Here is a 14,589-nt window from a genome sequence, read left to right as displayed (position 1 = left end):
TTTTTTTTTTTTTTTTTTTCTCAAAAACTAATGAACAAGCCAGAAAGGCTGGATTGGACGTTTTTCATCTGATTTAGATATCAATTCCTAGTTACAACTTATTCTTTTCTCCTCATGCTGTGAGCCCCATACAGAAGACACAAACCACCCAGAGATGATTCAATAAAAGGAAGGTCTGTGCTCTATGATGCTGGCCCTCAGATCCTGGCTCGGAAGAAGGATGGGGAATACCTCTCAGACTCCACTCAGAGGTTAATGATCAATGTCCCCATTGCTTGGTGTCCTAACAGTGTCAGGTCTCCCTTGTGAGTCAGTGCTTAGTAGTGGGAAAGGATCTTTCTCATTCATTGCCAGAGTTGTGACAGGTGCTGGGTTGCATAACCTCCACCACTAGGCTGTTACTGGAGACTAACTGGGTGTGGACCTTGCCCCACTCATTAGAATTGACCAGTTCTTTTAATGTTTATCACAAGAAGTCCACCATGCCTTTAATATCTAAACACAATATCTGTCCCTACTGCACCAGAACCAAATTAGATCCTTTTGCTTGTGACTCAGGGTTTGGAGACTACAATGTGCTTCGCAGCAGTGTGGTTGTTGTTCAAAGGGAAGAGCTCCTAATTTCAAGGTAACATCTGCTTGGAGATCCTGGTGCCACGAGAGTAATTTTCCAGAAAGCCATTAAAAATGCAAGTGGTCTCTAGACTGCAACTTATTTTGTGCTCATTTCAATGAGCCAGAATCATCTTTTTTTTTTTTTTTTTTTTTTTGTATGTTCAACAGCACTGGTCAGGGAGGCAGGTAAACACTAAATTGGTAGGTGATTACTCTGAAGAATACATCTATACCATGAAGGTAAGTTGATACATTTATGAAATATTATTTTGTGATGGTTCATTTAAAATAGAAAAAAATAAATTTTTTTTGCATTTTTAATAGTGCTAATTTCATCCCCATGACAATTTCTTTAACTATGAAGAATATTTCCTTGTACATCTCTTCACAGAACAACAAACTAATTAAAGCACAAAGTCATCCGACTCTAAAAAGGGAAAATTCAAAATACATTTCAGGATCCAGGATCTTTTTGGCTGCATGTGAATTAACTATTTTTAGCCTAAACATAAAGCTTATATTTAGAAGCTGAAATCAGCTGATATAGCCTTATTTATGGTGTGACCCAACTGAGAGATGGAATTGGCTGTGATCATTGACTCAGATACATAAATTTTCAGTTTCCAAATACAAGGGATGCCTGCTGACCAAAGGTTACATTTGTGGGAACTTTCAGGTCTCACAAAAGATTTTCCCTTTTTAATGTTTTAAAATGTGAAGCAGAGTTAAATTAAATTTGTTTTAGGAAAGGGAAAAATGGAAATACTTCTTTTAATTCAATAGCTAACTTCTCTTTAAAATAATATTTACATCTTATCCTGATTACTAACGGGAGCTTAGAAATCATTTTAAAAAATTCATTAAGTATCTTATTCACATTTCTCTAAATATTGCCTTAATCTGCTTTCATATATGTTTGGAAAATTTAAAATGAGTTTATCAGGAAGTCTTAAGGAAAAATTATTGATATGATTTTATTTCTTTGGTAAAGATAATGTAACTTTTGTAAGTACCAATGTAATTGGTAACTGATCTAAATATGATAAAATAAGATGATTTCTTCCCAGTAATGATCCATTCTCTTATTTTTATTTTATCTTATTCTTAGTTGCAGGGGAGCTTAGATGCTTTCACAGCCATGAGGACTCAACATTCGTCATCTGAATGGAAAGACATAATCTCAAACTCCTTTTTGAAGCCAGGCAATGTTATCCTAGTCTAAATTGATCCTAACTAAGGATAATCAAAGGATTTTGCATTTTTCTCATGAAAACCATATATACTGTAAGGAAAAGAGAAAGGAGACCAAGAGTCTAAAGACCTGGTAGAAAATAGTAAAAAGGTAAGAATTTGCTAAAACCATGAGCTCACTCTTTTTTTTTTTTTTTTGATACTTTTAATTAGTTTGTAGAATTCAATACCTTTACAACTTAGAGTAATGGGAAAACCTCTCCACTTTATTGAAAAAGATTATTTCTAGTTAATTATACATTATGGATCTTTACTTTTTTGAAAAACATCTAATTTTAAAATATTATTTTCTAGTAATTTTCCTTGGACTTCATTTTCCTAACTATGTATTTCTTTAGCTTCAATATGACAAGTTTATTTTGTTTCTGTGATTTGGAGGATGCTGGATTATACTGCTCTGCCAGTTACCAGTTGAGTGAAATGGGAATAATAACACAAAACTCATAGAATTGCTGAAAGGATTACTGGTATATTTGTCATATAGGTCTCGTTAGCATGTACAGTATGGGGCAGACAATAATAAGTAAGTATTAATTGGAAAAATGTCCTTTAATAAGTATTATTTGGAAAACCTCATCATGAAATCTTTGAACATTTATGTTCACAAAGGATATGAACCAAGAGCTCATAATTAGAGGGTAGAGACAAACCTTGAGCCAGGTCATACTTATTACCTCCCAACTACATTTACAGGCCCAAAGATATGAAGCTAAATAGAAAGTTAAGATAAATAAAATAAACAATACATACACAGATTTTTATTCTTCACTTCCTAAAACATAGTTTTATTTGGTCACACATTCATCCTCTCCCAAATGTCTCTGTAAGATGGATGCTATCTACTATTGACTGGATATGGCTGGTGGAATGTGAGTTTAAAATTCTCCTTTCCTGCAAACTAACTGCAGAGGAAGAAATCACCAATACCAAACTGAGAACATGTCAGTATCTCATGAGAACACCTCACAGACCACTGAGCAGCATGCTGAGAGGCATGGTGTTTGTTGATGTTGGCTTTGTGCCACTCTATCTGCTGCCATTGGCCTTCTGTTTTGACAAACACCTAACAGTCAGAGGGATGTTCTGACTCATCAGATCTTGGACAGGACATCACATGGCACAGGTAACAGTTTGATGAGTATGGTTCCTACTGAGCCTTTTTTGTTTTCTCCAGAAGATTTGTTTTATCATTAAGGAAAACAGGGAAATGGAGCAGGAAAAACCATGACATCAGAACCCTTTTTTCTAGCCCTAATTCTGCCCCAAATTCTCAGTATACAAGCTGTGAGTTAATTTTATGTGTCAACTTCACTGGATCAGACAGTGCCTAAACATTTGGTCAAACATCATTCTGGGTGTGTCTGTGAGGGTGTTTGTGGATCTGATTCATGTTTGAATCAGCAAACTGAACAGACTGAAATAGTTTGCCCTCCCCAACCTGGATGCGTAGCATCAATCAGTTGAAGACCTGAATAGAACAAGAGGTTGAAAGAAGGAGAAATCACTCTTTCTGCCTGACTGCTAAAGCTCAGATACTAGTCTTCAACTGTCCTCAGGCTCCTGATTTGAAGGCCTTTGGACTAGGGGTCAAACTAGATCAGTGTCTTTCTGGTCTTCCCAGCTTGCAGAGAGAAGATCATGGGACTTCTTGGCATCTATGGTCATGCAAACCAATTCTTTATAATAAATCTCTTATATATATTATATACATAGATACATGATACATATCCATATGATGTCAGTGTGATATATATTTACATTCATATATCTGTCTCCTATTTGTTTTTTCTGGAGAACCCTGGCTAGTGTGTGCACACATGCATGTGTGTGTGTGTGTGTGTACACAAAGCCTCATGTGCCACTTAATGATGGGATGTGATCTGATCAATACATCGTTAGGTAATTTCCTCATCAAGTGAACATCACAGAGTGCCCTTACATAGTCCTAGATGGTATAGTCTATTGTACACCTAGACTGTATGGCATAGCTATTACTCCTGGGCTATAAACCTACATGGCAAGCTATAGTACTATAGCTATAACTATAACACAATGTAAGCATTGGTGTATCTAAGCATAGGAAACATATAGTACTAATACATTATAAAATATAAAAAATGATACACGTACCATGAATGAGCTTACAGGTCAGCCATTGCTCTAAGTGAGTCGATAAGTGGTGAGTGAATGTGAAGGCCCTGGACATCACTATGTGCTTAAATTTATTTTAGAGATATTTCTTTCTTCAATAATGAACCTTTAACCTTATCTTACTATAACTTTTCTACATTATTCATTTTAAAATTATTTCAACTTCTTGATTCTTTTGTAATAACACTTAGCTTAAAACACAAACACATTGTGCAGCTGTACAAAATTATATTTTTATATTCTCATTCTATAAGCTTTTCTCTAGTTCTAATTTTTAACATTTTAACTTTTTAAACATTTTTATCAAAAATAAGGTACACCCATGGGATCTGGATCATCAGTATCACTGTCTCCTACATATACCTTGTCCCATGGGAAGGTCTCAGGGGCAATAACGTCCACAGAGCTACCATATCTGTGATAACAGTGCCTTCTCTGGATACTTACTTATGAAGGAGTGCCTGAGGCTGTTTTATAGTTAACTATTTTTTTCTTTTTTAGCTTCTGATGTTAGGTTGTTTATTTATTTTTAATTTTTATTTTTTTGCCATTGTATTTAAGATTTTATTTTAATGTACAATTTTCTTCTTTTTTTCTGGGTTAATATGAGGGTACATATGATTCGGTTACATTATTTGCATTTGTAAGATAAAGTCCAGAGTCTGAATTGTAGTTGAGTCCTTCACCCAGGAAGTTTGTCACACACATCTATATTGTATGTTATAGGAGGGAACTTACCAAGTCAACTCCCTAATTCTTTAATTTAATGGTGTCTTCCTTTTGTGTGGGTCTGTCATTTATGGTCCTATTTTCTACTGTTTTCGTACTGAGTATATGGAATGCTTGCTTTTCCATTCTTAAGATACTTCACTTAGGAGAATGTTCTCCAAATCCATTCAGGTAAATATAGGTAAATATAAAGATGCAATTTTTTTTAACATTCCTTTGTTACCTAAATAAAAGTAAATATAAAGATGCAATGCATTCCTAAACACTGCATTCCTATGTTACCTAAATATAGGTAAATATAAAGATGCAATTTATTTTTTTACATATACATGAGTTTATTAGGTTTCTACTTTTTGCCTTCACAAAATTTAAAAAGGCTTAAAATTTAATAACAAAAACAATGTTTAAGATAAGGACTAAAAACAAAAACCTCATAAAGAATGAATGAAGATAAATACATTCAGAACAGTTAACTATTCAGTTAACTATTTTTTTTTTTTTGCAGTTTTTGGCCAGGGCTGGGTTTGTATCTGCCACCTCTGGCATGTGGGGCTGGTGTCCCACTTCTTTGAGCCACAGGCACTGCCTCAGTTAACTATTTTTTAATATAAGGTCTGATGATTAAGTTCAAGAACTTGCTAATATGTTCTTACACTGGCAGCACTATACAAACAACTCAGGACGGTTTGACAACTTTGGTATATCAGTGTCTCACATCTCCATTTGTGATGATGTGAGATGGTGTCTTGCTAAGTGAGTCATTATTATTGCATGTTTTTGTGTGCTGTGTTGAGAATATCAGAGCTTGTAGTAGAGCAATGAACAAACATTTGTAAATTTCTTATTAAACTTGGCAGTAATAGACATGAAACAAGGAACACGTTAGTCCAAGTTTACTGAGATAATGCCATTAAGAAAACAGCAGAAAAAAAAAAAGAAAACAGCAGAGTACAAATGGATTAAATATTTTTCTGAGGGGAGAGAAAGTGTTACTGATGAAGAGAGGTCAGGGCAGCCAGTAGTGAGCAGAATTTATAAAAATATTTCAACAATTCATGAGATTGTATGTTAAAATCATTGGTTGACAGCATGAAGCATAGGATACATAGTAAACATGGATAAATGGTAAAATCTTAATTGAAAATCTTGGCCAACAACTCATGGGTCTTACATCATGAAGATGCACCAGCTCACATGGCACTGACTATGAGGGAGTTCTCAGCCAGTGAACAAATAACTGTATTGGAACATCCTCCCTCCTCGCTTGATCTAGACCTCTATGACTTTTTTCTTTACCTGAGGATAAAAAAAAAATATTGAAAGGAAGACATTTTGATAACATTTTGGACATCAAGGGTAATATATCAACAGCTTCATGGCCATTCCAGAAAAAGAGTTCCAAAACTGCTTTGAAGGCACTGTTGTCAGTGCACAGCTTCCCAAGGGGAGTATTTTGAAGGTGACCATAGTGATATTCAACAACAAGGTAGGTAGCACTTTTTCTAGGATGAGTACTTGAACCAACTGTCAAAGGTACTATATGGTCTATCTTTGTCTAAGACATCATTATGCATCCCATGGCTGTCCATGCTAACACCACTTCCAAAACATATATCCTGGATTCTTCCACTTCTCTTCATGGGTACTCTGTCTCCTTATCACAGCCATTTGTTCCTATCTTCATTCACCTGGATAAAAGCTGGTTGATTTCTTTCCTTTCCTGACTCTCTGTATTCTATATATTGTTTATATCCACAGTACCCTGGGTTATCATTCATAGGTGAAAATCAATTCACAACTTTTTCCTGTTAAAAACCACCCTACCTCCTTGCATGGCTCACACTGTTTCTGCACACTCTGCCCCTCCAGCTTCATTCCATCGCGGGACTCAGGTGTCTGTGCCTGCACACTTTTGTATTTTTGCCATAGGGCTTCACATTAGAAGGTGTTCCCAGTCTGAGAAACTCCATGATTCTTGTGCCACAGGCTTCTGACTGACATTCAGATCTTAGAGACCACTCTCCAGACAGTCTCAACAGCTGCTCTGTTTCTCTTGTTCATTCCACAGTATTCCTTGCTTTGCATATGTCACTGAGTCCTATTTTTTTAATCTGTGAATAATTTTTGATGTATTAATGAATTTGCTTCATTTCTGTCTGGCTCTTGATGATATATATTCCCTGAGAGTATGAATAACTCATTCAACACTATTTCTTTGGTGTTAGATACAGAGGAGTGCCTAATAAAAAGAAATCATCCAAAATATTTATTGAATTAAGAAATGTGAGACATTTATTTGAGCAGCATGCATCAAGGCAATTCAGGAAAAAATACTCAATTTACATATTAAATCTACCTTAATTATTTACTCCTTGATACACTATAATTAAAATAATTTTTGTAATAAACCTGATCACAAACACACTTTCAAATAAAAGGAAAGTAAATAACAGTACTTCATTGTGTGACAGCTTTAAATACTTTAAGATCTCACTTTTATCAGTCTGGGCTGCTATACCAAATTATCATACACTGAGTGGCTTATAAACAACAGAAATGTATTTTTCCCTATTTTAGAGGTTTAGAGTTAAAGATCAAGAGTACATCAGATAGATTTGGCATCTGGTGAGTGTCTGATTCCTGTTTCATATAAGCTGTCTTTTCCCAGTGTGTTCAGACAGGGGAAGGGCAAGGGAGTTTTCTGAGGCTTCTCTTATAAGGGCACTAATCCTACCCATGAGAGTTCCACCCTCATGAGCTAATCACCTCCTTGAAGGCTCAACTCCAATTACCATTACATTGGGAGTTAGGTTTCATCATATACACTCTGGGAAAAATATAAACATATGGTCTATAGCATATCCTTTATAACATCAACAAAATGAAACAGGATGAAACAATTCTCATGAGGAACACACAGCCTTCTGGAACTTATCTGTGGGTTTCAATTTTTTAATGTACTGGACAAGTGTTGAGTCAGTCATCTCTGGGTGTGTGGATTGAGTTGAGTTTCTGGATTTAGGAATTTGAGGTTAGTAGTCATTCAAGGAACTTCTGATTTTATACCTGAAAGACCTGGATTGAGCAAAGCTATCTTATCCTCCAATATCTTGATGGAATTGTCTGAGTGCAAAGTCATTTTTCTCAAGTGCTCGATTGTAGAGTTTGGAGCTGTCAATAACTTGACTAATTGGCATGAATAGGGTCCTCACTCCTCAGCATAAAGGTTTGTGCCATTAAGTCCCTTTCAAATAAAAACAGATGAATGAGACAATGTTTTCATTCCTTTGTGTTTATTTCATTCTGTAACTGCTATTGCATGAGCAAAAGAAAGCTGTATGTATTTCCATACCAACTTCAAAAGGCTGTGTATCCTCACTGTTAACAAAATGGCATTAAACTGGTGGAAATGCAAAATGACCATATAGTGCTTTTGGGGAGGCTAGAACCCTTACAGGAACTGAAATCTGTGAGTTAGGCTTAGTGTTTTAGGGTTGGTTTTATGCAGTACACACTGTGGGTGCACATCACATTGTAGATGCACATCATATGTAAATGGCTAGTAGCATTAATAATAGCTGATTTTCAATTTTATTGCTCTTTACCCATTATAACTTAAACAATGACGTTTTCATAAGAGGAAAGGCAATTAAAAATAACATGACAATTTAAGAGTACAGACTGTTACTCTGAGCAAGTCTTTGACAATATTCTATCTCATCTTTTTCTTAGACTGGTCCTCAGGAGGGAGCACCTAAATTTTTAATATATGAAAGAACAGTAACACTATCAAGCACCTGTGGTGTTTTTGTTTTTTTTTTTAACATTTTTCATTACTTTATCTTAGAGACAAGCTCATGAAATGTTATTTTGTAATACAAAATCCTTGCTTGCTGGAGTTTGCACTTGTTAAATTTTAACTGAGGTTTTTAGTCCATAGAAAGAGCCAAAAGAAATCTCTCATAGAATGGCTGCCAGGCCTATAACAAAAGCCACCCTGCTGGTTGTAGCTCTAATAATAAACTCTCTTTTATATGGGTCTTTCAAAGTTACAGGGTCACAAAGTGCCTTGAAATAAATTTCAAAAGAACAGCAAAATCTGGAATCACACCCAAACTCTTTATGTTCATGACTGTAACAGAGTTAATAAATTGTGGGTATAAATGAATAACTGCAGTGTCCTGCCTGGAAACCCAGTGGTGAGTATGTTCATCAGATAAAAATGACCAGGTGTTGACGGGCAATAGAAAGGAATTATGAGCAGCAGGGGTTTAGTGTCGATATCTCAGGAATTTAACTCATGTCTTCGGAAGCAGGCTAGGGCCCTGCCAGCATTAGCCATAGAGATGGATGTCCTGTGTGGACTATTATTGCAGAGCTGGGAGTAGGGAAGCGAGAGGCTGAGCTGATTATCATATTCATGAGTTTGTCAACAGTAATTGGCCAAATCCTTGTTAAAATAGAAACTGTAAGAATCTTTATTATTCATTTTCTGGGATTATCTCCTATGCAAGTCTTTAGGGTGTCCAGCCATTACCTACCTCATATAAAGATGATTAATTTTTATTCTTTTATTTTTTCTTTCTCCTATTCATAGGGAGAGAGAACAAAGATCCTGAATGGATGACTTAGAAGAGTTTGGAGAGAGGAGGTGGAGGAAGATGGCAGAGGAGATGCCTCCCTGAGTCAACTCTCCTGGTGGTTTCAGGTGAGAGTGGGCTTATTGGATCTCTTCCGTGTGGAGTCCCTGCGCAGATAAGCAGTGCAGGGCAAGCAGCAAAGAGGTGAATTGCTGGATTGGGAGTGTAGCCCAGAACTACGGTGTCAGCCAGAAAAAACTCAGAGCAGCAGCTGACACAGCACCATCTGCGACCTGCGGAGCCAGGTCCGTGGCTTGTGTCCTGAGAGACAGAAACCAATCCCTCCCCCATGAAAGGCTCCTGTGCCCAATTTGTGGGGAGTTTGTGTGTCTCGCAGACAGTGTGGTGAGGCGTGGATTCCCAAGTGGAATTTAGCAGCCAGAAATGGGAGACTTTTGGACTTGGTTTGGGGTGTCAGGGATCCAGGCATTCGGACAGAAACTTAAGGGGAAGGGACTCTGCTTAGGAACTGATCCATCCTGTAATTTTGGAAGTCTGTGTGGAGCTGCACTGATGCAGTGACCCACAGGGTGAATCAGTTCCCCTTCTACAAACACTGAAAAATCTTTTGAACATTCTGCTGTGGTGGTGGCGGCAGCAGAGGTAGCTGCGGCCCCTTCCCCATTGGAAATAAACTGAACACAGAACGCGCAAGGGGCACTCAAGCTCTTTTCCCTTGGACCACAACGGTTTTCTGTTTGAGGGGAAATTAGGAGTTGAGTGAAAGTCTGGCGAAGTGTGAACTTGTGTCCCAAGTTTGGAGGACAAGATAGGAGTGGGCGGCCAGCCAGGAACCAGATGTAATGTAAAACCCACAAAATGGCGTTTCCATAACACCTCTTCCAGAAGCGCAGAGAACTCAGTCTGATCTGCAGCCAGTCATCCGGCATCTGAAGTTAATTCAAGACACCCAGCACTTTGTGGGAACTGTTGTAGGGAGAATCTGGGCATCCTGCCAGCAAAGATTCTCCTTTTATACATATATATATATATTTTTTTTTCTTTTTCCTTTCTATTTTTGGTATTAGTGCAGGGACCACTCACAACGCCACTTGATGTCTAGAAAGTATACTACAGCATAATTATATATATATGTATATTTTTTAAACTGGAACCCCACCACATTGAAAAAAGGACTTGCTTGTATATACTTAAAAAAAAAGTCATTTTCTTATTTGTGCCCTCCTTTTCCTTTTTTTTAATTTTTAATTTTTTATTATATGTATATTTTGATTTTCTTTCTTCTTTGGTTGTTTGTTTTCCTATTTGTTTGCTCTATCATTTTATGACCAACATTTCTGTGGTTATCTTTTATTATTACTATTTTTTTTTCTTTTTCTTTCTTCTTTCTTTCTTTTTTGATCTGTTAGTTGGCTGGTTTGCCTGTTGTTCTGTTTACTTCTTTGTCTGTTTGTTTACTTGTGGCCGAGTGTCTGGGCATTGGTGTGCTTGTATGTCTGATAGCATTTTAGTCTGTTTATTTGTCTGCCTGGTTTCAATGTATTTTGTACTTTGCTAAATCCCCAGGTTGGCTATATTCCATAACTAAAATTTTCACATTCAATAAGAATTTGGAGGAATAGCGGATGAGAGCTGACTGGAGCTAGCTTTCAACATAAACTTCAGCTCAGAGAGAGAGACAACTGCCAGAAGAACCCAACGAAGCTGAAAGTGGGGAGCTGAACTGAGAGTAGAGACAGATAAGCACATGTCCTCCCCACTGAGGCAAACCACGACTTCAAGAAAACAAATTCCAGGCTTAGATTAAACCAAAGCGGAATATTCTACAGCTCCCATTGAGTGCTTGAGGCAGATAGGCTTCAACTATCTCTGCTGGCTGGCCACAAAGAGTGGTCACCGAGTGGAGAAGGCATTGACATTACTGGGACTCTGTCAGGCACAAAACCCTGATGAACTCATTGACTTTACCTGGACTCTCTGGTAGGTACAAAATCGTGACTCACTTGCCTATTGGACAGGACTGGGTTACAGAGTCTGGGTCAACAGAAATTGGTAGTGGGGTTAACTGAGACTGAGGTTACCAGAGTCCAGCGATGAAGGGTGAGTAAGGAGGGGAAAGAGACATCAGCCTCCTTACTCCAAATCGTCTACTGAACAGGCCTTTCTGACTTCTCAGAGCATCAGAGCGAGCGACATTTATACCACCAGTAGACTCCTATTATTTAGTTGCTAGAGACCTTGTGATCTTTCCAATCAGGGAGTGGGTACTGACTGGGTCAATAGGTTTGGATCTCTTGATTGGACAAATCAACTGTCAGTCGAGGGAGAATCTCTGATGCTCTTGGGATTTTCTCAGGCCCAAATTGTCTTCAGGTGGAACATTCTCCAGTTGTCACTGAGTGCCTAAGACAGTCAAGCCTCAGTTCCCCTCGTTGGTGGGGGTTGAAGAGCAGTAACTGAGTGGAACTGGCACTGGCTCTACTTTGATTTTGGCAGACACAGAGCCCTGCCACATTCACATATTGGGCAACTAGGTCACAGCCCTCTGGGGTCTCCAATGACTGGGTGTGACAAAGGTACAAGGTGGAGTAAGAGGCATCAACCTCCCTCGAATACTTTATTTGCTGGGCAGGTCCCTCTGACCCCACAGAACACCGGAGCAGGTAATACCTGAGCTGCCAGAAGATCCCTGCTGTACAGTTACCAGAGACCTCTCGAACTCCCCCACCTGAGAATTGTGTTGACTGGGACACTTGTCTTATATCATTTGAACTGGGCCAATCACTTGAGAACTATCTAAAGTGATCCCCTGGGGGTGTGGTTGAGGGAAGGTGTGGTTTTCCTTTCACAACCATCTCCAGTAAGGGGAGGGGTGACTTAATCGCTCTTATTTCTCCACAGCCAAGATCTTAACCCAGAGTAATTGATTTTCTAAGGTAGAACAGATACCAGCTGTAAATAAGATAGAGATAAGCAGGCCTCCAGGCTCTCAGACCGTAGCATTATACACATCCTTGGCAAAGTTCTAGGGGAAAAGATACAGACACTAGTCCCAGCCTTTGCCTGAAAAGGCCAGTAAAATATTACTCCCAGAGCTCCCAATACAACTTCCTCCTACCAGCTCACCTAGCCAAGTGGAGTAAATCCAGCATGGGGTAGAGTCAGCGGAAAAACTCTGGTAGTAGGAATAACCAGAGTAGAGCAACCCCCCCAAGGAAGGATGTAGCAGAAGTACCTGAATATCCAACCCATAAAGAGATGGCTGAGATGACAGAAATTGAATTCAGAATGTGGATAGTAAACAAGATTAATAGAATGGAAGAAAGGAAAGAGCTAGAACTTCAAGAAATGATTTTTAAAAAGTCTCAAGAAATTATTCAAAAGATGTCCCAAGAAATTATTCCAAAGATGACTCAAGAATTCAATGATTTCAAAGATAAAAAAATCAAAGACTTTGAAACTTTGAGACAAGAGGTCGCAGCCCTCAAAGATTTGAAAAACACGGTGGAATCTCTTCGTAACAGAGTGGAACAAACTGAAGAAAGGATGTCTGACATTGAAGACAAAGCCTTTGAACAAGCCCAAGAGTACAAGGATGAAAAAAAATGGAAAATAAGAACAGATCTTTCTCTTAGAGAGCTCTGGGATAATTTGAAGTAATATTTGCCTTATAGGAACGCCTGAAAGTGATGAAGCTGCCTCACAAAACACAGAGGCTCTTCTTCATGAAATTTTGAAAGAGAATTTCCCAGACATGCCAAGAGATTCTGAAATTCAGATAGCAGATAGTTTCAGAACCCCAGCACGACTCAACCCAAACAAGACATCCCCCAGGCACATCATAATTAAATTCACTAAAGTTAATATGAAAGAAAAAATTCTGAAAGCAATTAGATGCAAGAAAACCATAACCTACAAAGGAAAGAGTATTAGAATGACTGCAGATCTTCCTGCTGAAATATTTCAGGCCAGAAGAGGATGATCAGCAACTTTAATCTCCTAAAGCGAAACAACTTCCAACCTGGGATCCTATATCCAGCTAAACTGAGTTTCATCTATGATGGATAAATTAAATACTTTAATGACATCCACATGTGGAATAAATTTACCATAACTAAACCAGCTGTGCAGGAAATTCTCAAACCTATCCTCTGTAATAATCATTGCAATCCCTCACTACAAAAGTAAACTCACACAGAAACTTTTGATCAAATTCCAACCTCCACAGTGGCAAAAGGATTAAAAATGTCTACTGGACTTTGAGCAATTCGAGGACCAATATCTCACCAGGTCTTTCAATAATTTCAATCAATGTGAATGGCCTAAACTGCCCTTTAAAGAGGCACAGATTGGCTGATTGGATATGGAAACTCAAACCAGATATCTGCTGTGTCCAAGAAACACATATTACTTTAAAAGATAAATACAGACTCAGGGTGAAGGGATAGTCTTCCATATTCCAAGCAAATGGAAACCAGAAAAAAAGAACGTGTTGAGATCTTATTTGCAGATAGGTTAAAACAAACAAAAATAAGCAAAGATAAGGATGGACATTTTATATTTGTTAAGGGTAATACCGAAGATGATGAGATTTCAGTTATCAGTATCTATGCACCCATAGGTGCAACCAGAATGCACCTCAATTTATAAGAGATACTCTAACAGGCATGAGCAACTTGATCTCTCCCAGCTCTATCATAGTCAGAGATTTTAACACTCCCTTGACTGTGTCGGATCAGTCTTCCAATAAGAAGCTTAGCAAGGAAATTTTAGATTTACATTTAACTATTCATCTTTTGGACCTAATTGACATCTACAGAACATTTCATCCAAACAAATCTGAATACACATTTTACTCTTCAGTCCATGGAATATACTCCAAAATCGATCACATCTTAGGCCATAAATCCAACCTAAGCAAAAATTTAAGAGAATAGAAATTATTCCATGCATCTTCTCAGACCACCGTGGAATAAAGGTTGAACTCAGTAACAACAAGAATCTGCAGCCTCATACAAAAACATGGAAGCTAAATAACCTTATGCTGAATGACAGATGAGTCAGAGATGAGATCAAGAGGAAAATTACCAAATTTTTAGAATACAATGACAATGAAGACACAAGTTGTCAGAACCTTTGGGACACTGCAAAGGCAGTCCTAAGAGGGAAATTTATAGCTCTGCAAGCCTTCCTCAAGAGAACGGAAAGAGAGGAAGTTAACAACTTAATGGGACATCTCAAG

At 37.8% G+C, this 14,589-nt stretch overlaps 1 long non-coding RNA gene across 2 annotated transcripts; it reads left to right on the top strand.

The window, feature by feature from the left end:
- The first annotated feature begins 477 nt into the window (after positions 1 to 477).
- On the top strand, positions 478 to 10,929 carry LOC111727777. Of its 2 annotated transcripts, XR_002775245.1 has the most exons (5): positions 478 to 628; positions 784 to 855; positions 1,724 to 1,957; positions 9,344 to 9,454; positions 10,914 to 10,929. It is a non-coding gene; the product is annotated as an uncharacterized LOC111727777 (long non-coding RNA). The 2 variants fall into 2 exon arrangements; XR_002775244.1 differs by lacking the exon at positions 10,914 to 10,929 and having other exon boundaries at positions 479 to 628; positions 9,344 to 9,678.
- Positions 10,930 to 14,589: the final 3,660 nt, after the last annotated feature.

The sequence above is a fragment of the Otolemur garnettii genome, unplaced genomic scaffold (assembly GCF_000181295.1).
Source record: "Otolemur garnettii isolate 467f Iridium unplaced genomic scaffold, OtoGar3 scaffold00123, whole genome shotgun sequence".
Taxonomy (NCBI): Eukaryota; Metazoa; Chordata; class Mammalia; order Primates; family Galagidae; genus Otolemur; species Otolemur garnettii.
Note: the sequence above shows the minus strand (reverse complement) of the source record. Positions and strands in the feature narration are given on the sequence as shown.